Source organism: Dermacentor variabilis, chromosome 10, assembly GCF_050947875.1.
Source record: "Dermacentor variabilis isolate Ectoservices chromosome 10, ASM5094787v1, whole genome shotgun sequence".
In the NCBI taxonomy this organism is placed as follows: domain Eukaryota; kingdom Metazoa; phylum Arthropoda; class Arachnida; order Ixodida; family Ixodidae; genus Dermacentor; species Dermacentor variabilis.
Genome location: NC_134577.1, coordinates 51,741,666 through 51,764,923, shown reverse-complemented (window position 1 = coordinate 51,764,923; position 23,258 = coordinate 51,741,666). Strand labels below are relative to the sequence as shown.

Sequence of the window (23,258 nt, the reverse complement as noted above, 5' to 3'; positions counted from 1 at the left end):
CCGTATGCCTACGCGATCGTCAAAGCACGAGAGGCGGAGGTGGCTGCAGGGACGCTCCTTGACGACGTTAAGAAGCCGCCGCATTTGCGACCGGGGCGCCAGTGGCCGTGTGCGACACACCGGCCCTACGAAGAACTTGCCGCCACCCAAGGTTCCCAAGGGATCGCGTAGACCATCGGGAACCAGGGAGCGGCGGCAAAAAGGAAAACAGAAGGGAGCTCGTTCGTGCTCACGCCGCGAGCACGAACGACACGAGGACGAGCATCTCGGTCCTCGGGCCCCCGCTAGGGAGAGGGGGTAGAGTGCAGCGGGTATTAGTGTGTTGTGGCGCGTCCGAGGATAGCACATTGGGACTACGCGCACGTGCGCGCTGCTTGTGGACGGCACATTTCTGTCGCGTGGTGTCCAGTAGCTTCGTTTCGTTTTCTTTTTCGTTTCTCTCTCTTCGCAAAGTCGTTAAATGCTTCGATGAACCGCGACGCGGGCCAATCACGAAGTGAAGAGAACCGGAAGGCGGTCACGTACGGCCACAAGTTTTCCGTTGGACGCGGAACGGTGACGCGTATTGGGGAACCCTGGTTCGTGAGTCGAGAGATCTGCGGGGGCATACTGCCCCGTGGCTTAACCAGGGGGCACGATGTGAGGTGCTGCTGCTCAGCGGTAGGAATCGCGCTGCGAAATCGAGTGCCGCCACTTTCAGCTGCCGCATCCTTTCTTCCGCACGTTCTATAGTGCGTTCCTCAGCCTCTACAGGATCTCGTCACAGACATCGCAAGAAAAAAATAAAAAAGAAAGAATAATCTATGGCTACGTGGCCGAAATCTTCGATGGACTTCCACTTGCGTCCCCACTTCACTGAATTCTAAATATTTAAAAGAGGAATGTCATTCAAGAGCACAGCAGAGACATTTGCAAATAAAAGAACAACTGTGAATCAGGACTCTGTATTTAAGCAAACAAAACGCTAAGTAAGAGCACCAAGGCGATGAAGTTAGGCACTTGCTCTGGTTTATCTGGGTGGTATTTGGAAGCGGGGGTGGAATGTAAGGAACGTGGCTCGTGGAAAACATGGAAGAAAAGCACCGAAAAGATTGTCGCCATGTACTGTGCACCCTGTGCACAATACACGTGCACAGTACACGGGCGTTATTACATTTCACTCTCATTGAAATAAAAATAAAAGTTTGCCGCCAGCGTGCCGGCAAGCGCACTCCGCAGCCACGGCGGGTATCTAACAAGAACAGAAGCGTTCAATCGAAATGTCACGTGACCTTTAGCGGCAAGTTCTCTTGAAATCGAAGCCCTCTGCGCTCGGGGAATCAGAGAGCACTTCATCCAACGTTGCCCAAGCGTCGTCCCTTGCACGCTTGCATGTTAGCAAATGTTAGGAACCTGCCGTCTGTGTTTGGTTTGTGGCAACACTGATGGAAAAATAAATGGAACAAAAGTAGAGCGGTTTCTATATAGGGTTTCTCCTTCCAGGACCTGACTGGCCTTATTAGACTCACCTGCCGTCTCATTTTCTAGCGTTCAGATTATCACGTTTCTGTAGCGACGCTAATTGGGTGCAAGGAGCGGGAACGTTGGTGACGGGATAAGCCAGGCCTTATCCTTGATTCGGCTCTCGAGCTATGAGACAATGTCACAAGAAACTTTCAGTGCGCGCTAGACAGCGATACGCGTAATCCAAGAAGCACCCGATTACTGGCGCTCTCAGCATGCGTTGCGAAATTACGAAACCGGGCCAATTATTGGCCAATCAGATCCATGGTCGCTAGCAGACGCGGCGGCTCCATCATAGTGTTCGGATTGGGTGACACCTGTGTTCTTATTTTGGGCATGCACCCTCCCCCCCTCCCCCCCCCCCCCCACACACAACACACACACAGACACAAACTCACAAAACTGCTCAAATGAAACAGGATCCATCAGGAACGGGTCTTTCGGTGCGATGCAATTCATTCCGGTACACAGAGCTGCTTACTGTGGAGCGTAAAGGTGAAATTTGCCAGTGGATTCTGAGAAACCGTGTCGATCTCCTAGAAAGCGCTTCGAAGTCTCACATCTAATAATGCCAAGGGATAACGAAGTGATACCAGCTCCGGATCACTACAAAAGTTGCCACGTGCAGACGTTTTTGAAAAGGATATTTAATCTTCCGTGGATCTCTGTTGTTACGCCTTTGAAGGCACGAGTATTACTATCTCGCTGCTGGTACTAGCTGTCTGTAGTGTTTCAAGGGCCTGTGGAGCTCCGCGTCGGCAGAAAATGAAGCTGATGCAAAATAAACGCAATTTTACGCATCGATACCTGCATAAAGCACTGATAAAGAGAAGTTAGGCCACCTACAGCAAAAACAAAAAAAAAAACTCAAGGTAGCCTCAAAGATCCCATTGTCAGCAACACTCTTGAACATCAAGACAGACAGAGATATACAGAGGGCGCCAACGCTGTGCATCTCAGACTACGCGCGGGAGAGTAACAATGAAAGAGGGAGAGCGAAAGATAGCAAGAGAAAAGGCAGGGAGGACAGCCAGGCGAGCGTCCGGTTTGCTACCCTATACAGGGAGTACCTGTACAGCGTACCTTACTCCCCAGGTTCCTTTACACCCTATATACAGGAAGCAAACGGAACCGGTAATATCAAGCGGAAAAGAAGGAGAAAGCAAACAGTAAGTGTGTGTGTAGGAGGATGCACGGGAGGGATATCAACGATCACTCAAGAAAGCTTACTTCGTGAATTTCACAAGTGCACGAATAGCTTTTTCGTGCCAGCGCCTGGTGTGGCCACAGCCCACGTAACCTTCACTCAGAAATTGGTACAAGTCTAGCTAGTTTAAATTTGTCCGGAGAGGTTGGACCTCCCACCGAGATCATCTATTGTGCACAACAGATGCTCAATAGTTTTCCTCGCACCTGCCGGTGTCACACGTCGGGCTGTCGGCCCGACTTCCAACTCTCCCGTCTTCTCGTGCTGAACTTGCCGGCTGACATTGAGTTCCGGCGGACAACTGCCTCAAGGATGAGCAAGACAGCGCCTTATACGAGAACGAAATGACCCGAATGGACCTGTGGAACACACGAACCCAGTGCGTGAAGATTACCACTGAAGCTCGCCACAAGCGGCCAACCCGTACGGAACGCAGCGTGGCAATATTCAAGCGGATTTGAAATACTGAAAAAGAAATAACACAGGATTTTAAGCCACTACGGATAACAGCTTTGTGCAAAACAAAAAGCAGCCTCGCACTACGAGATTAGGTCGGACGTCTCACTGCCGGAAATGAACTAGCTGAGACGGATATGTGCAGAGTGACAAGGAAAAAATTGTTTCCAGTGAGCGTGTACGCTGAGCCGTCAATCCTGTGACGTCCGTGCCAATTTTGAAAAGAAAAAAAAAGTCTAATTTGGTTTGGTCACGTAATAAGGGGAACTAAGGGCGACATCAGCCAAATGACAATGAAGATTGACTGTAGAGGCAAGATGAAACAATAGAGCTTTAAGGACAAATGATAGTGTACTGTAAGGGATAATGTTAATGTTGCAGAGATAGAGGGAAGTGTTGCTTGCGTATGGGGCAACATGTAGAAAACTTGAGAAAAACAGCGACGCCTTTAAGGAATGAGCACGGAATATAGAGGGGGTGTTTACTAGAGGTATGCGTTCCAAATTTTAGACATTATGTTTACGTCAATAGTGATTATGTACGTGCTCATCGCTGATTATCTTCATTATCATTTTTATTCATTTATTGAATTATATTCTTTAGTAGCAATTTATTTTTTGTGCATGAGTGAATTTTGGGGTATAACGCGCCAAGACCCCCATTTGATTCGAGGCACGCCGTAGTGCGGGACTCCGGATTAAATTTGGCCACCCGGAGAAAACTCTCTTGAGTATTTGTCACGCCTACAGGGACATTAGACAAGCTGAACATCATAAATTCAACTTGCCAAAAGCTCATACCGTATACGGTTCACGTTCTCTATCGTTTATCAGTGCAAAAATCTGGAATGGCATACCCGCCTTTATGCTCACTTGTACTGTATGGATCCAAAACTGGCCACATGCGCTAAGTATCCTGATGATACTGTCAGGATCGCCAGCGCCGCGTGTTGCATTACACAGTGCGGGGATAAAGACTTTCTTTCTTTCTTTCTTTCTTTCTTTCTTTCTTTCTTTCTTTCTTTCTGTCTTTCTTTCTTATCTTTAACGTTTCTCAAATGAATGGGATATAGGTGCTCTTGCATTTCACCCATATCTAAATGCGGCCGCCGCGGCCGGAATTTGATTCCGCGACCTCGTGCTATGCAGAGCAACACCACAGCCGCCAATCCTCCGCGGCGCGTCTTTTTTTGTATGTGTGCCACACAACTGGTAGAAATGGAGCAAGTACTGCTGTACTGTCTGCCTCAATCTGGACACACTAACAAGTTAATAACCGAAAAGCACACATTCGCGTGAACGTGTTTGCAATAATCGCCATGAGCGTCACTTGTACCAATCTTAACACATCCAATACGGGCTGGTTCTCACCAATGTGTTTGCGCAATTGTGCCGATTGGAGTTACGCCACAGTTACTCAACAGTGTGCGTATCTTTGCGCAAACTCTTGGTGCGTCAACGTGCAAGCATTTCTTCCCTAGGTAACAATAACACGTATGATTCAGGGTGGTACGCCGTTTTGTCTAAATAAATCTATCCGTCATTTGAAGACTCATTCGTATAGGAGTGATTCGTAAAGCGGGCTTTTTTCGCTACCGACATCTACACCGGACCATGCATGATGACCGCATGGCAGAACCGGCAATTCAGATTTAACAACATTCAAACAAGTTCGTTTCATATAGTAGAGGCACTATCGCGTGTCCTCAATTTTTCGAGGTCGTGGCACCTTCCTATGAGTCGGTGATCGACATCAGTTTGCGAAATTTGGCGGTCGCGTAGTCGCAAACGTACCTTCCTGGAGACCTTCGTCGGCGAGCAGATCTGACAAGGATTTGGATTGTTACGTACTTTTATGTGACGGCAAAGTTACAGCAGACAGTGTCTCAGCAAGGTTCACCATGTTATCCATTCGTCTTGGATCGTCAGAACGTGACTATGCAAATTCCAGTCGACGTTGCTGAAGAACTTAAGCCAGGGAAGGGGGAAAAGTTATACGACGAACGCGAGTTAAAAACTCAATTTCCCGCTCCCCACTGAATTCAGCGCTTGACGCACGAAGCCGGCAGCGACCATGTAGAAACTGCGCTAAATAAAAGGAAAATGCACGGAAAGAACATATAGAAAAGCTGCGACGTCGCGGAATGCAAATTACACACGGTGCTGATCTCCCTTCTAGTTCTTATAGCTACGCTGTATACGTCACCTTTTGTGTGTGTGGGCTGGTTCCACTCGCTTACAGCAGGAACAGTTTAACAAATTCAAGTATCTCAGCTTTCAGAGCTCAAAAAAAATTGGGAAAAAGTAAGTTTTAACCGGAAAGCCTATGGTACCAACCCTTGTCAAAGCGGTGAAAAGAAACGCCTCCAAAAAACAGAAGAAGGAAAGACCATCACAACTAACAAGAAAAAAAAAAGTGACTCGTCAACGAAATTAGGGATACCGAGTACGGGCTAGAAAGGAAAAAAAGGTGAAAGGAAATGAGGAGAACTGGGACCGCAACATCCCCTGACGGGGGACCATGCAATCTCGCGGTCTGGTCAGGCGCGCGGATACGCGAGGGCTTCGGCGAAGGAAAGGAAACTTTCGGGCAACGCGCCCCCCTTTCTTTCTTTTCCCCAGGGTAACAGAAGCGTCGCGGCTTGCGCACGCGACACCATCATCCGGCAACTCGGTCACGTGATAACAGAGCCCACCGTTCCTTACAGCCTCGCAAGAACCCCGTCTCCTTTACCGACCCGTTCTTTCCTCGTCGTCTCCCCTCCGGCGTCGATGCCTGCCCACGCTAACCACGGGCTTCCTCCTCCTCCCTCCAGCCTGCGCTGCAATCCCCACGGTGCTTCTGCCTCCTCGGATATCGTTATGCCTGTGCATCTGTCTCGCCTTTCCTCGTCGAATGCCCCTTTTCGTCGCCAGACGACTAGTTTCGAACGTCACGTCTGCGACGCGGCACGGCAGCCTCTGTCGTGACACGTTCTGCGGCTCGCATCTTCTTCAGGCTACACAACCTCGTCCGACCCCCAGCGCGCTCCACCCTCCAGCTCCCCTCACGCTCCCCGGCGTTCGCTTAGCCAAGCCGGCGGAAATCGCGAGTTGCCGCTGCCATCAGCATTTCTGCGCTCCACACGCCAAGCCCGCTGCGGCGGAGACGAGATTGACTGATGGGCTTGGATGCGATTTCTTCCATGCCTCGCGACCACCGCCTCTACCCTCCCTCCCTCCTCTCCGCGGCCCTCTCTCCACTCTCCGCTCACGTCGACCGCCCCATTCTATGCTGGTGGCTCTAACCATTTTCCGGGGGATGTAAGGAGGAAGACGCTCCTCACGGTGCGTATATAAGAGGCTTGATTTCGCACTGCGTGGCTGCGGCGACACGAGGCTCTGTCGAAGGATGTCGAAGGGTGTCGAGGTGGTGATCTGTGCCTGCCTCTAGCCACATCAGTCAGCGTCGACGGGACACTAGCGTAAGCCAAGGAGACCTGGCCATCGGTGACCTCGACCGACGGTGAGCTGATTGGGTCGCTTCTTTGGCGCCCTGTTCCGCTATTAACCAAAGACTAGTGGTTGCTATTTGTGGGCACCTCTTAGTGGAGTAGGGAATTTCGTTTCTCGTGACTGTACGCTAAAGAACCTTTGATGGGCATTTGTTCTATGATTGCGTCCCTTGTGATCTGTCCAGCTGCCCGAAGAGGTCAGGGCTGCGTGCAAAAAACTAGCATTACATGTTGCAACATCATTAAATGTTAAAACATGCATGCGTACAGGCGTACAGCGTACAGTTTACATGCGTACAGTTTATGCCGTCGCACACCGTATGTTAGATTCATTGCTGCTGCTTACATGCAACACGGCAACTAATTCACCCGAAGAATATTTTGATGACTAGCAAGGTGACGTATAGTTATGGAGAGGGAGAAAATGAAAGCCTTATTTTTGTTCACATTCTTTAAACAAACATAACTTCTTTTGCGATTACTTGCGACACAGATTCAGAACAATAACGCAAGATTGTTTTCCTACAAGACGGCGAGAATGGTTCAAATGGCGCAGTAAGATGCAACCATGGCGCACATACAACCGTGAGTGCCTAAACACATGCATATAATCAAATCGCCGATGGCTTGCTCACCCTGCATTCACTCGCGTCATCAAGACGCAGCTAAGTTCGCCCGCGTGAAAATTGTCTTCCCCGTCATCATCTCTGTAGTAGTTGCCCCATTTCTACTAAATTGATTCCTCGATTTTATTAATCAATCAATCAATCGAAGCTTTATTTCAGTTCATAATACAGTGCGCAGTACAAACTGGGGGTAAGAGCGAAAAAGCAGACTATACGATCGCTTGACAAAAATTTCTGTCCTATTTAACAGCCCTGACGGTTAGCCACTTAGTGTTCAGGGTACTCCTCAGTTGTTTTTGTACATCCGCGCTTTCCGAGCAAGTAACAATACCAATGCGTACAATTCGGTTTAAGAGAACTTTAGAGACTAGTCGGCCCACGGTACACAAGACTAATCCTTCTTTTCGTGCTTCACCAGAGCCTTGCTTCGTCTTCGTTGCGTTGGACGACAACTTATTTTGAGGGCAACGTATCAGCGATTCACACTATTTCTGGGCAACGCCATATGACCCATTAGTACACTGTAATATTGCACCAAGTTTTCCCGATAAATATCAGTGTTGTGGTAACCGGGGCACAGGACAAGTAAACATGCGAATGTACTTGTGCGCGACAATCGGCGCAGTTAGGAAGACTCATCAGACAAGGAATATAGCGTAGGCATGTCACATGATTGACATGGCATTGGTGTGCAAAAGTTCTAAAACAAATTTGGGCTCATTACAATTATAAATATTGCTCCTTACGCTTGTTGCGGTAATAACTTGTCTGCACTAACACGTCTGATTATTCAAAATCTGAAGGCTCCTTTTGATGAACGTTACTTGAAGGCTACTCGGGACAGATTGGTAATGCCAGTGAAAGGATTCTTGAATAAGTGGTCACCTATTTTTTCGGTGGACGACGCTCATTATGATTGCACGATGTCTCGCGATATAAACAATTCAACCCATTTGTCTTTGTATTTTATGGTCCCTATTAACTTCCTATCGGCAAAAAAAGTGAATTTGATTGTGTACTGTACCAAGTAAAATGTATTTAAGATATTGCCAACAAAAAATAAAGAGCCACGTCAAATTTCCCGCAAATAGTCGCTACAAGACAACCGCAACCTTTCACTAGAGTAAATTCCCTGCAGAATTGTCGAATAAACGCAAGCAGCAACTAGACAAAAGAAATACACAAGATGCCGAAAGTATTGTAACCACATGAAACTGCAGTGTGGATATATATATATATATATATATATATATATATATATATATATATATATATATATATATATATATATATATATATATATATATATATTGTTTTAGTGGCGAGACAGACTTTTTCAAGCTGAAGCCATGGCGCGCGAGGGGATAGTTCCTTTAAGCACCATCTTCAACAAAATGTGGCGCTTAAGCCCGCTCTCAGGTCTTGCTTAATCTTCAACCAGATGGTGTGAGAGTGATTTCTCAGCATGTGAGACAAATATACTGAGAAATCATTCCGTAGAGGAGGTGGTCATGCCTACTGGCAAGGCGTCCCCCACTTTGACCCTGCAATGCCATAGTTCCACATCGATGAAAATTTAAAAATTTAGTCACCCTTATTTCTAGTCATGCGCGGTACATATGTAAAATGCTATTGGAATACAATTTGCTTAGTATACGAATAATTAGTAATTGTTTTCTGAATTACCCATATCTGAATCTTCGTTATAGCATAACAAGAAGTTCCTTTAGGCTATGAGTCAGCATTCTAGTGCCTAAATCAGAACATTGAAGAACCAAATGGGCGTATCATAAATGATATGCTGGTCATTACAGAGATAGGAGCCCAATATAAGGACAGCCGTCCGCATCCTTCATACGTCTTATCATTAATTCGCTTAGGGTCATTACAGCTGGCGATATTGAGCCGTCATGCACACAGCTTTAAAAACAGGACGTCCTATTATTCGTCAACAATATATATTGTTACGAAGAGGAAGCCTAGCGCACGAACGCATGTATAACTATATCAATAGGAAAAAGTTAGTGGTAAACGCACAGGCTGGTACAAAGGTCAAAGCTCGAGTAGACAGTCTACCACGTCCTCTTCGTGTCCTTGGCGCTCTTTGGCCATACCTCCCTTGCGCCAATAAAAACCACACATTCGATTCATTCTTCGTGTCCCTCTTGCGCGCATGGCCCTGTCCAAGTGCACCGCAACACTGTCTTTGAGCAATTGTTTACTCGTCAATCCTTCACAAATTGAAGGTTCTATAAATCGCATTAAGTGTGGGTCCTAAGACCCTGCAACATAACGTGCGCAGAAACGGCTCTGAACTATTTCAGCGTTCTGAAAGTGGTTTCCTCGAGGCGGTTGATAAAACTACGTGCTGGCCGTGTTTCTTTTTTTTTTTTTCGTCCACTGGCCCTAAACACTTAAATGTGCAGCCTAAAAAGTTCATGACAGCTGCTTTTATGGCGAGCCAGGTTTCAGCTTCGACCTGCCGTGGTATAACTCAGCAATTCACGTGGCGTTTGCGCGGCCGAGAACGAGTCCGTGGGTGCGAACCCGACCGCGGTTGCCACATTCTGATAGATGCGAAACTCAGCAACGCTCACGCACCTAGCATTTCGGGCACGTTAGACGATCCCAGGCGGTCGAAATAAGCCAGTAGTCCTCCACTGCGCGGTGGCTCATAGCCCATTTATGCAGTTCGCCGAGACGTCAGGCACAGAAATAAAGGCGTGTCATAACCGACAGCATTTTAAACGATCGTTTGAGAGAGCAACTAGTTTCGCACGCGATCAGTGAACGAGAATACGTTCGTTGTGTTAAGAACAACCGAAGTTCCGCACGAATATCCCACAGACACTGAACTCACTACCTCCGAAACATATATTAAATATCTTCTAATCTCCATTCGTCGCAGTACGTGACGCCCAAAGTACTTTTTCTTCCTTTTTTCCAGCACTTATTCTTGGGACGGCAAACGCGTAATAATCAATCGCCGCGTGCTAAAAGAATTCGAAGCGCCAAAAACTGCCTCCTCACGTTGACAATGCGGCGACCCCATTTCCCGCCCAGCGACCGCGAGGCGATTAACGCGAAGCCCGCGTAATCGCTGCAGGTTTTACGCAACCCGCGGGACGTTTCAGCAGCTCGTCTGCTGCTGTATTTTTTGTTTGCCGCACTTAGTTCTGATTCCCTCGCCGGCAGGCGTATGCACAAGCAGCGGATCAAAATCCCCGAGCGGTTCGCCATTTACTGCCTGCCTTGGAATGGAACTGCCGAGCCCAGCGCCGGAACACACAGTACACACCAGCCGTTGCTCCCGTTTTAAATCGATTAAATATTTAAGGGGCCGCGTGGCTTCATTTAAAGACTGAACACATGAGGAGGAGGAGGGGGGGAGGGTACTGCGCGGACATGAACGATCCTGTAAATAAGGCAGAAAAAGAAATTTGACCCGCTTTGTTATTGCTGGCGCGTGGTTTTGATTTCGCCGTGTACCCTTTTTCGGGCCGCGAGCCACTTTATCGATTCTCCTGTACGCGCGCGCGCGGCTTTCATCACGCGAACTTACGTAAATGCAAAACCACAACCTTTCTCTTCGAGGTTTCTTGTCTTTCTTTTTTGGCTTTTGACACGTTTTGGCTCGCTTTCGTGCCTTTCATTACAGCACTTTCATTTCATGCGCAACATCAGGTGTTTGTGAACATTTCGGTTCAGCTTCGCAGACAATTAGCACTTTCTGGATCGAGGCAGCGCCTTGGGTCTGTATACCTGACGCTTGTCAGGTTAATCATGACCTATATCAACTTCATCGTCGTTGCATTAAGGCCAGCGGTGCAGTACCAATACGTCTTCCAGGGTTCTCCAGTGACCAGAATATGGCATTCGGTGCACTTAAAAGCCCGCCTAGATGGTTGTCTAAGTAGTGTGTTCACCGTGCGTGTGTTGGCGTTCTTTCGCTCCTTTCAGATCGATCGCACCGAAATTAAATAGCCGGGCTGTACTACCATGACTAGGTGGAGCGATGAAATTAGGAAATTCGGGGGCGCTAGTTGGAATCGGTTGGGGCAAGACAGGGGTAATCGGAGATCGCAGGGAGAGGCCTCCGTCCGGCAGTGGACGTACAACAGGATTATTATTATTATTATTATTATTATTATTATTATTATTATTATTATTATTATTATTATTATTATTATTATTACTACCAAGAGTACGCCCTGTTGACATTCATTGCATACACACGCATCAAAAGGAAGAAAGCCAAAGTGTGAAAGAAATAAACAATGAAAAAAGAAAGAGATAAGGAATCAAACATAGAAAGGAACCAAAAAGAAACAAAAAGATATGGGTGACGGGCACCCTATGTTCTAGGCGCCTTGTTATCCCTTTGGCGTTCATCCATTTGTTCCACTCTCCTCCCCCCCCCTTACCCACCACACATGCACATCGCGAGCAAGAGAACACGAACAAGACGGGCAGAGCCTTCCACCTTGCAGGGTTTCCAGGCAAAACCACATTACGACGCAGCGCGCTCAAGCAATCCGAGACCGCCTGGAGAGGCAGGCAGCCTGCAGCCCCGGCACGACGAAAGTGGCCGGCCACAGCACGCAGGCGCAAACACACAGACGCACAAAATAAACATAAAGAAGGAAAAGAAGAAGGCGAGGCGAAGCGCGGCGAGACTCTACGCGCTGCAAAGCCACGAAAAGCAAGAGCCGGAGGCGCAGGCAATGCGCGCTGCAGCGGTGCACAGGCCTACACACACACACACACGCGCGCACACACACACACACACACACACACACACACACACACACACACACACACACACACACACACACACACACACACACACACACACACACGCACGCACACACAACCGTGGTGCGCGTTGGCTGGCTGGCTGGACGCCATTTCCCAAATTTGACAAGGCACCGGAAGCGGACCCTTCGCGAGACCGACGCGGCCCCTCTCATTCCCTTTACCTCGAGCTATCGCTCTTGTGTTAGTTGCGCGACCGCTGCTGTTCCTTCCGCCCTTTGCAAAGAGCAGCGCGCCTCCGCTTCCTCCTCCCGCCTTTCGCTGCTGCCGCCCGTTTCCGCTTCCGCCCTTCTTCAATTGCTCTTCCGCGCACTCCGCTGTCGCGCCCGCTGGCACCTTTCTTCGGGCGAACGCCCTTCCATATTTCGTGTCTCCCACTGCTCTGTCGTGGTCGCAGTGGTAAGTGGCCATAAGATGGACGCTGGCCGTGCGTGCTCACCGTGTACGATTTTTTTACTTCTTTCTTCATTTTTTTTGCATTTGCAGCAGTTGGGCCGCACCTCTCGAGACTACGCCCGGTAAGCTCGCGTTACATACTACGAACAAATTATGCGTCAGAAACTTCTCTTGCAGGAACAACGCACCATTTAACACGATCTTATAGAACTCTTGTATTCTACTAGGAAAGGTGATCACTCTAGGCAGAGTGAACGTAGCCCATCAGGCAGTGCGACGAGTACCGAAAATGGCGCCGAATATCCCGAATAGTCCTGAAGACCTCCTACAGAGGTCTTCAGGACTTGTCCACTGCCTGCCAGGAGGCGTGGAGCAATGGCTGGTCAAGGTACACATGGCTGCATGCGTAGTAGAGAACTTCTTTGACCTCACGTAGAAAAGCCAAATGTAGGCTCTTAGTAACGTGTGTTGAACTCTGAATATGCATTTAAGGAAACTCCTTAACAGACCTTATCCCTCGCTTTACATTCCAGGTGAAGACTGAGGCTGAAATTGCATTCCAGTTCACAACCTGAACTGGTTCCGAGATAACTATATGTGCGCCAGCAAGTGGCAGAGTATTTGCATAACCGTAGACGAAATAGCTTCAACGGCTGCGTTAGCAGTACAGCTTTTATAACGACATACTTTATGCCAGTTTCCTTGGAGACAATGCGCTAGCTTCTTGGCAACGCAATATTTACTACCAGTAGCAAGAATGCTCAAGCGATGTTACAGCCGACTGTACGTTCGCAATAGATGTCGGTTGTCAAAGGCCGAATAGACGCATGTCTTGGAAGCAGCTGAAGCTTTCTTTTTTTTAATATGCCTGAGGCCGCGAACGTTAGTAATTAAGTCACGACTCGAGTACGTAAACAAGAAAAATTGAGTATTTCAATTGTGTTCGCAAAACACCTGCGGTACTACGCAGACACATCTCTTCCTAACCGACGAGTATCTGCTTTATCTACTCTCTTCACCCGAGCTCAGGAGATTTGGCTCACCCAGAGACGGTCCACGAGAAACTGTACAAAGAACTCCACGAAACGGTATAACATGGGACGAAATTAAAATTCCAAGGTTTCTGCAGTTTGCCGTCCCTCTACATAATGCGTGGCGCCTACCAGAAAAAAAAATTTCCACTGAACTGACCTTGCTGTGTTTAGCTTTTATAAACTCTTCTCTGTCTTTACACAATTCATGCCTCGTTTTCTTGCTTCTGGCCAAATTTCCCTAACCCTCACTTCTTTTGCATTACTCGGCTTTTATTCTACTGTCTGCGAAATTGTCCCTGCATGCAGCCTTTCCCACCGCGCACACCCGTGTGGCCCAAAACCATAGCAGCGCCCAACCACAAAACCATGTACACTGCGCACTACGCAAGCAGTAGCGGGAGTGCGTACCCGCAAGTGAGTTACGTTCGTCCCTTGGCTGAGACGGCGCTAGGGTATTTTTTTTTTTTGTCTACGCTGAACTGCGTGCCTCTCTCTTCTCGTTCGATGCAGCTTCCGGTCTTTTTCCCTCGCCGTTATTACCCCACCGCTCGCTCGAGTGGGTTATGGAGTTGAATGGGTGGCCATAACAGTTGCGCCTCCTCTGCGAGCATAAGTAGTAAGCCCGCTCCAGTTCTTCGCCTTTTCTTTCCCCAACATTTTGTGTACTCTTTCTCACTTGGCTGTTCCAGTCCATTTTTTCGTCATACGCAGTTGCGCGTACATAAATAAGGTAAGGGAGCTCATCGGATGTTCTGCCGCTGTCCCGCAAAGCCCACAGATTGCTTCGAAGTGGAAAGGAAAACAAGAACAAAATTGAACTAATTTAAAAAGGACAGCCGAGCCGAAATTGCTCCGCCCTCCCCAAGTTCCGGAAAAACGCTGTCTGGTCTTTTTACATCTAAGTACCTGCCGAGAGTTCCACTAGATTTCACTCCCCAAATATAAAAAATAAGCGGGAACGAGATGAACGAGTAAGCGCCTCAGCTCGCAGCCATAATATGGGCGAATTAAAAGATACAACTATCCTCCAAGAGGCCGGTGATTAATAGCTTAGGGCTCTGTGTTAAATAAAGCTCATTGTTTAAGGGGCTGGATTTCATGCTATGTATTCTTTCCCATTCTCTGATTGTTGCCTTACTCTTCGCTTGCTGGGACCATAAAGCATCCGCGCTACTAGCAAGCGTTACAATTTAGTCAGTCCTGTATCTGACGAACACTTATGAACTACATCTTTATGTAGATGCTGTTGTAGGCCTACAACTTAGAAAGCACGTAGAAGGCTAACCACACCCCAACATATCGATCGAGTAACGCATTCCGCGCACAGGATGCAAATACCAAATTCTCATACTAAAGTGCGAACTGCGGAGTATTGGCTTGAATTATGGAAAAAAAACAATCCGTGATCACTTTTCTTCCCGGCACACACACGATTATTGGAAAATGAAATGCCAGCAGCAATCTCCAACATGTTACACACACACACACACACACACACACACACACACACACACACACACACACACACACACACACACACACATATATATATATATATATATATATATATATATATATATATATATATATATATATATATATATATATATATATATATATATATACGCACACACATTTGTCCTTTTGTCCTACAGACCTGCGAAGAGGTCCATGTGTGCGGATGTTTCTTAAGTTGCCGGCAACTGCATAGTGTCATCTGTTACAACCATCTTGCTTCTTTTCTTACCGCACTGAACTCCTCAAGTACCGAGGGAACGCTCCAAACTGCTATTGCTGGGAGAAATGCTGGTCCAGCATGCATCTTCGTTGTCTAGAGCTATAGTCGAGTGAAGGAATAAACGTACTTCCTCCCGGTGCACGAAAAATCTCGAAAATAAAATTAACTGTGAACAGGCACCCCAAAGCAAATTGTTACAAGGTGTATATTACTACTACTACTTCCGTGCTCGGCTTCCTTGATGGGGAAGTGGGTAGGTAGAATACGACGTACTCTTTCATTCTTCTCCGCTACGTCATGAACTCTCATATAGCAAAAATACAAACACGAAGGTGGTACTCATGATGTCATAAATGAGCGACCCGTGTCATTACGCTAGAATTCGACGAAGGTTGCCGCAATGCCCAAGCTCGGCTCTTTTATTCTTCGGGAGCTACTCCCCAGCGGCAGTGACCAACGGAAAGCTTTCTTCTCCTTGAGTAGGGTTACTGTGAGGTGGAGCCAACGTTAAAAAATGCAGGCTACCGAGAGGGTGGCGTACGGAAAATTTTGGCGTCCGTATTTACCATTTCTAATTTCACAATGTTTACGGTGTAACGCGGTAATATTTCGCTATATACTAAGTGATACATAGCGAAAGCTGCAGCTAGTTATCCCTTGACTTATTTCGCGAAAATTCAGGAGGGGAGAACTGCCCCTCGTGTAAAATATATTTTCCCCAAAACTACTGCTAGTTGCGTGCCGCTCCCAGCTCCGGTCGAGCGGCAAAGTAAACATCATCGCGCGAGGCTACGCGCGCAACTGCAAGCTGCCGCGGTCGCCACTTCGCTGTCGCCCCCAACTCCCGCCTCCCCACGTTATCTGACGACCGGCCGACTCGACGCACCTGCGGGAAAGAGCCGGGCACATCAAACATCGCTTCCTTCCACCCTCGTAGGCCCCTTGCTTGCTTGCTTTCCCTCCTGTCACAAGCACCGCGGCCCTACCTTGTCCCCAAATTAATCCCAGAACAGACATTTCCGCGTTGAACTGCGCGACAGAACCGGCTTCCACTCCGCCTCCCCCCCCCCCCCCCCCCGCTTTCCTCCTCGGTCCCCGGGCCTTTCCACGCCGGAAAGGCGCGGCACGCCCCTCGGTCACGCAATATTTACGAAGGGGCCAAACCTCCCCGACGAAGGCAACGCGGCAAAGATAGATAGAGGGGCGAGAAAGCAGCGAACAAAACAATAACAAAGAGAGGCGTGAGCGACCGTGTCGCACAAGCGCGCGTCGTTGCCCGCCAACAAACGGCTCCTCCCTGCTACCAGGAGGCAATCCTCTTTCGGCGCTGGTTGCTGACCGCCGAAGCCAGACCGGCAGCGTGCTGATGTTTCGAGTGTACGAGCAACAGCAGCAAAGTGCCCTGGGCGGCAGAAACGGAGGAGCACTTCTGAGAATTTTATTCGGACAGCGTATAAAAAGCATATGGGTGTTCCATTCTAAATCCCAAAGAGAGAGAAAGAGAGTGGGATGTACAGGGATCAAAGCGTTATCAACATACTTACGCAATTATTTTCTTGATATCCTTTGAAATGTACATGCTTATGAAAAAAAAAAGAAGAATAAGAAAGTCAGGGCCCTTCCGCTTTGTGAAGAAAGATTGCAAGCGAAGCTGTGTATTTTGGTCCCTTAATGGCGAACTGCACCTCCGCCGCGGGTCCGCCCGACATTGTACTATCTTCGGGATCGCCGCACGTATGGGGAGTGCTTAGCGCTTGCTTCACCTCCGCCGCGGGTCGACCCGGCATTGCACTATCACCGTGATCGTCCTCACGTATGGGGAGTTCTGTGTCTGCACACGGACACGATCCTGAGGGAGGTAGCCCTTAGCAGCTTCGCTGTAAAAATGTCTTGTTGGCTGCCCTACGCTATGGAAGAGAAAAAGGGGAATATAAAGATAAGAAAGAGGAAGGGAAACAAATTCCGATGCTTTGCATAATAAAATAACAATCTAACTTTGAGGCATGCAGTAGCGAGGGACTTCGGAATAATTCTTCGGAATAATATTTCGGAATAATAATCCAAGCCTTACGCTTGAAACGTAAGACCCCATCAGGTCTCACTACACTGTTAACAGTACCAGGATGCAAACCTCTTCCTACTGCGTCAGGGATGTGACTAGCGACATGATGCCTCGCGAGAGCACAGGTGTCGTAGTTTGCCCGGTATTCTAGATATATGATACGTTTGTAGAGTTGATGTCAAAAAAACACCAAACATTTCACGTACCCGGAAGATCTCCATTATGGCGTTCCTCTTCGTTCAGGTTTAGTTCGCGAATAATAAAACTGCATCGTCCATTTTCCACCCCACATTTCGAACTTAGGAAATCTGCGTTTGTCCTTCGTATTTCGCTGTGCCCCATCTAAATTTGTGCCGTAAGACCACGTTTCCTAATGTTAATAACAAAGTAGACCACCAGTGTCTTGAATTACGACAAGCACTTCTCCCGTGGTCTCTACTTCAGCACAAGCTTGTAGGGTACATTGTACCCTACAAGTACATTGCTGCCCTTAAAACGGAGCACTCCGAATGAATCACACACACGCGCGCGCACACACACACACACACACACACACACACACACACACACACACACACACACACACACACACACTAAAAAGCACAAGTTCCCGTCTCAGATCCTTTGTGAGTCCTTTTCCGACAAGAAAGCCCTGATTACAATATACCGCGTGCGAAACAGCCGTGATTCTGAAAGTACCACTATGATATCGGCCACTTCAAGTAAACCGCAAGCACGCAGTGAAGAATGATCGGCCTACACACCCCCAGTCCCCATCCCCCTTTATTAGTATTTTTTATTCTTCATATTCATGGAGTCCTTCCGATAGAGCCCCAACAGACCACGGAACAGACAGGAGGGATCGCAGCGAAGCACCATGTGCTCGACGTTCGTCCCAACAGTTTACCAGCCGACGAACCTAACTGCCCGGCCAAAGCGGCCGCGGAGAACGTGAAGGGACAGAACACGTCGGCGTGAGAGCTGTGGTCGAACTTGAGGGTGAGAGTGGGCGCTATAACCCCCGACGCTCCGTGGTGGAGGGGAGGGGAACAAACTGTCTCTGGACTTCGTCAAACTTTTAAAAGCGGGGCCGGAAGAGTGACGACCAAATGCGCGCTCGAGTTTAGGGAGAAATGGCCGTCTGGAAACAAAAAAAAAACATGAAAAAGAAAGGATAATCGAGAGGAAGAAAGCATTTAGGCAACGCCAAGGGCCACCCTAAAAAATGGCGACGGTTGAGGGAGAAAAGGAACCGTTTTGGGGATTGGAAAGGGAAAGGGAAACGAAGACCCCGTTAGAAGGACCACAGGGAGCTCTGCACCACGTGGAAGTAGTCAGTCGTGGGGGGGGGGGGGGTGTAGGTAGAAATGTTCGGGGTGTTAGAGCAGAGGCGAAGTGAGAGGTCGGCATGGTAGACGGAGCGGGACGCTGTCCCCGACTGAACGTCTGCCGCTCAATGTCCGCCCATTCGGGCAGACGCTGGCGGCCTTCTCCTCCATAGCGCGACGGCGCAGCCGCCGCCGCCGCGCCGTTTGCATAAGTGATGAGATAGGCCTAACTTCCTGCTCTCTTTCTTCTCACCCTCTCCCACTTTCGCTCGTTCCAACGACACCCTTTCACGACGGCGAAGAGGGGGAGGGGGAGGATTTGGAGGAAGGAAACAGCACTTCACTTACACGGCGTCCTCTTGCCTATTCATTTGCTGCTATTTGTTACTCTTCCTTCGCGGTCTCGCGCTTCTTTTGCTTTTTACTTTGTTGTTTTTGCTACCACAGGGCGAAGAGGAACACAGCAGTTGGGGGAACAGTTATTTCTTTTTCTTTCAAATTTGAGTAGGGGAGAAGACAATTCTAGTGTCCAACACTTTCTGCCCCCACTATTTTGCATTCTTATTATTTTCTTCTGACACTGCAATGTTGGGAACATCTGCGAAGCCTTGAGGAAACAAACGTCCGCGGAGAAAACAAAACAAAACGGAAGCAGCGGAGAAAACTTCGTGGTGGCACGTACACTATATACTGCACCGTTGAGTTTTACTTCGCGCAGCACGCGTTTATTTAGTATTCCCCTCAATCTAGCTCTGCACGGTGGCAAACAAAAATAAATTTTCGCTCATAGTAAAACATAGATACTAAAGTGCAAGAAAAAGATTACGAATTTCTGCAGCAAGAAAGACGAAAGAAAAAAACGACATGAATACGGAAAGAAAGAAACGAGGCATCCCTGACAGCGAAATTTCGGCTCAGTTGAGTGCAAAAGAAATAAGAAATAAGTGCGAAACGCATGCGCGTCACTTTGAACGTCAACTTGAGACGACAAGACGCAGCCTCTCTCCCTTCCCGCTCCAATATCCACGCCCGTCTTCTTTTCTTCTTTATTTCCTCCTACTCGACAGAAAACTGCGCCTTCCTCAAACTCCTTATGGTCCCTGCTTTGCGTTTGCACCCACTTCCCCGCGCCTTCCCTCGTGCCTTCGCCGCGAACGCTCCTGAGGATGACTTTAAAACACTATCCAAGCAAGCCGGAGAGAAATGGGGAAGTGGTTCCATGTTCTCCTCGCACTCTTTCCCTCACTCGCTTTCCCTTTTCTCCCCTCACTTGCTCTTCTTTCCCAATCTCTCTCGCCACATCCTTCCCGTCATTTCGCCACCTCTCCATTCCGTCCCTGTTTGTTTACTCACCCAGCCGCCCTTGCTATGGGCTGCGTGGGCCCGAGCTCTGCCGGTCACGACGACGACGAAAGTGGATTGGGAGGAGCGACAACTGAAAACGGCCCAGGGCTTGTGCTGCGCGGGCTGGGAGAAGCCTAGGGTCTGGGCCCCAGAACCCCGCGTGAAGGGGATGCGCGTCGGCGGCCGCAGCGGGATACACGTTCTATCGTAAAAGTGAGTTTGCCTTGATGGACAGGGGCGCCACGCGGTCACGATGTAATGTTTGAAAGTTGTAGTTTATAATTGAGACTCCGACAGCAATACTTGGGAGCATACTTCCTTCTTAAATATCGGCTGCAGAGTGGCCTTCCAGTGCCATTACGCGGCCTTCCAGTGGCCTTCCAGTGCCATTACGCGTAACTGGTGCTCTGACCAGTTATTTACTCAACGCGTTTCATTCAATGCCGATGGTACGTAGATTTTTGTATGCAATATAGCCGAGTAAAGCCATTGTTTTCGAACAGTGGAAAACAACGATATTAAGGCGGCCAGCGTGGACAGGGAACAACGCAGTCGTGGTATGCTCTTGCATATAACAGTCATGCATTCCGCTAACGATAAACAATCAATATGTTTCAATAGCGAAATTTAAAAAAAGTGGCGTATTTTTGCAATTCATTAGTTGGTTTTCCTTCTTGCGCAAAAAAAAAAACCAAAAGGAAAAATAGTTTTCGGAGACCACTTTTCTACTCTTGTGTGGTACTGGAATCTTAACTACGATTTGTCCGAGTTACACTAGCGTTCTCTATTAGCAATGGGAGTCTAGAATTAGTTCTACTGTTGAGTGCGTAGGTGCCTTTGCAGCATTTCCGAAGTTAAATCTTGCGGAGGTGTTTCAGATTACATTGCGTTCACCAAGAAACCGCTACCTGCCAAAAGCACGGCTACACACAAGCCGCCCAGAAGGCTACGGGCGATTCGTGGATCTGTCTTCCACACCATAAATTTGTGCGGAAATTTGCTTAACAGTACAAGGTACAGATGCACGTACAAGAGGCTTTTCCTGTTTCCTACCACAGGTCAAATTTTCAAACTAAATAATAAAGAAAAGAATAATACAGATCCAACGCACAGTAAGAATTGTTATAAGTGAAGCTTTGGTTGGCTGAGAAGACGAAACGGCGCATCACGGTAGAGATGCACAGTGGATTTTCGTGATGAACGAGTCCCGAAACCGTTATCTGTCGCGGCGGTGGAAATGCGACACAGCGCCGCCATTTACCGTAGCATCTAAACCTTTTGACGCCACAAATAAATGTTCACTGTAAACTGGCATCACGGTGCTGGCAGTTTTTGTCACACTGAAACCATATGCGGTGGGTGAAACATAATGTTCCTGCGCTTGGAGAACTGGGTTCGAATCCACAACCAGTCGCTTCATTTTTGATGCATTGAGAATCTTCAGTAGGCGTGGCAGACGACTACGACACGTCAAACTCCTGGGTGATAGGCAAATAAATTGTTATAACAACAGTTGTAGAGAGAGAGAGAGAGAGGTCTTTATTATAATGGAAAAGCTGAGAGGTCGGCCTAAATTAATGTTCTGACCTGCCACTTGGTGTAGGGGGAAGGGTGTAGACAGAAAGAAAAGAGAAGGCGTTGATTATGAGGATAAAGATGGTGGGGAAAATCTTGCTTGCTCCAAGACTCTTCAAAGTCTCTTGTCCATTCCGATCTCATGCAAAAATTTGTTGAGAGCTTTCAGACTATCAGGCTGATGACGAGGATCAGGCGAACGTCCCAATAGAATCTTTTCAGTTGATGGTCCAATGACAAATTTGGACAAGATGTCTGTCAGTGATTTGTCACTTGTAGACATTTGAACATAAATTTTACGTAGCATGGGCAGGGAGCTGAAATTGCGGTACCCTTCCTATACTTGATTACTTGATGAAGATACACGAAAAAAAATATGATGGGATAACGCGACCGCAAGTTCAAGCCGAACCTGTCGTCTCTCGCTGCCAACCGCCTGGTGACATAGACAAAGCACAATGCGGCGTTCTATACGACGTACGACACTTGTGAAACTTGGCAGGTCTGGCTGCTAGATCCTACTAAACCCCGTCGGAAACTTGTTCGATACGGCTAACCATAGGTAATATCCCACTTCCTGTAGCGACTCTATAACGAACCATGCAGCTATGCCAGAGACATACATGCGGTATCCAGCGGCTCGAGGTAATATTGTTGTGGTGCCTGTGGGTTTGAGGTGGGCGGCGAATCAGTCGGTTCACATAGTGTCCATTTTATTAAGGTCCGTGTTATTGTCGTCCAATAACACTTTTTTTTTTGCGAGCGCAATATATTCAATATTTCATCCAGCTTTCACGAATTGTCATCTGCGCATTCTGCCATCTAGTACGAGTGTGTTCTTCAGTATTGCCGCGGCGGCTATACTGAAGAACACTTAAACGTGGAACAAATTAAACGTGGCCGCCGCGGCCGGTATTTATTTGTTCCCATGCCTTCGTTCGTGAGATCATGACAGCGCTGCACAAGAGCCGCTATGCCACCACGGCGGGTACAATAATATCTAGCGGAACGCGACCGAGTGATCATTAAACCATACATATAGGCGAAAAAGCTAAGCATCTCTGTACATTGTTCGTACGATATTCAAACGAAACTATATTTAACGCTTCATAGAAATGTGCGCAATAAAGCTACGTTCATAACCTTTACTCAAGGGCTAATCACAGCTACGTGTCAACAGCAGTCACAGAAAAAAGGCAAATTGCTTTTACAGGACAAGCGTGCTCATTTGTAAAAAAAGAAAAAAATCAATCCTTTCCCCAATTTAGTTTGCAACAAAATCTGCTAAAATAAACAGGGATGACAAAATAACATGTAAGAAAGGAAGAAAGGCGGAGAAGAAAAAAGGCATCCTCCATCTTTTTATTCGTGAACGCCTCTATTTCAATCCCCTTCATCTGTTTCCATTCTGGAAGGGCCCCGCTAGAAACAAGGAGTTTTGGGAAACACAAGAGATAGAACGCGCGCGCAGTGATGCGAACGCTGGATTCAGTTCTGAATGTTTCGTAATTTATTTGTATTTTGGCCTCCTCGACAATAGCGGCCGAGTGGCTACACTGCTTGACTCGCTTTTTGCAATTCTCGTTTTTCTTTCGCGTTGCGGGAGAGTCGGAATGCTACTTTCGAGAGCAGCCTACCCGGTGAGCGCTTGCTCCAGCTGAAATTTTTCCCTCCCATCGGG

General features: G+C 47.9%; 1 protein-coding gene and 1 long non-coding RNA gene across 4 annotated transcripts in view; one reads left to right on the top strand and one right to left on the bottom strand.

Moving 5' to 3' along the window:
• LOC142559530 (uncharacterized) overlaps positions 1-23,258 on the bottom strand; it is a 174,980-nt gene that overhangs the window by 8,373 nt on the left and 143,349 nt on the right. The window lies entirely within an intron of this gene.
• The window catches only part of LOC142559529 (uncharacterized), a 197,545-nt gene that overhangs the window by 55,078 nt on the left and 119,209 nt on the right, over positions 1-23,258 (top strand). The gene's annotated exons all lie outside the window — the stretch shown is intronic.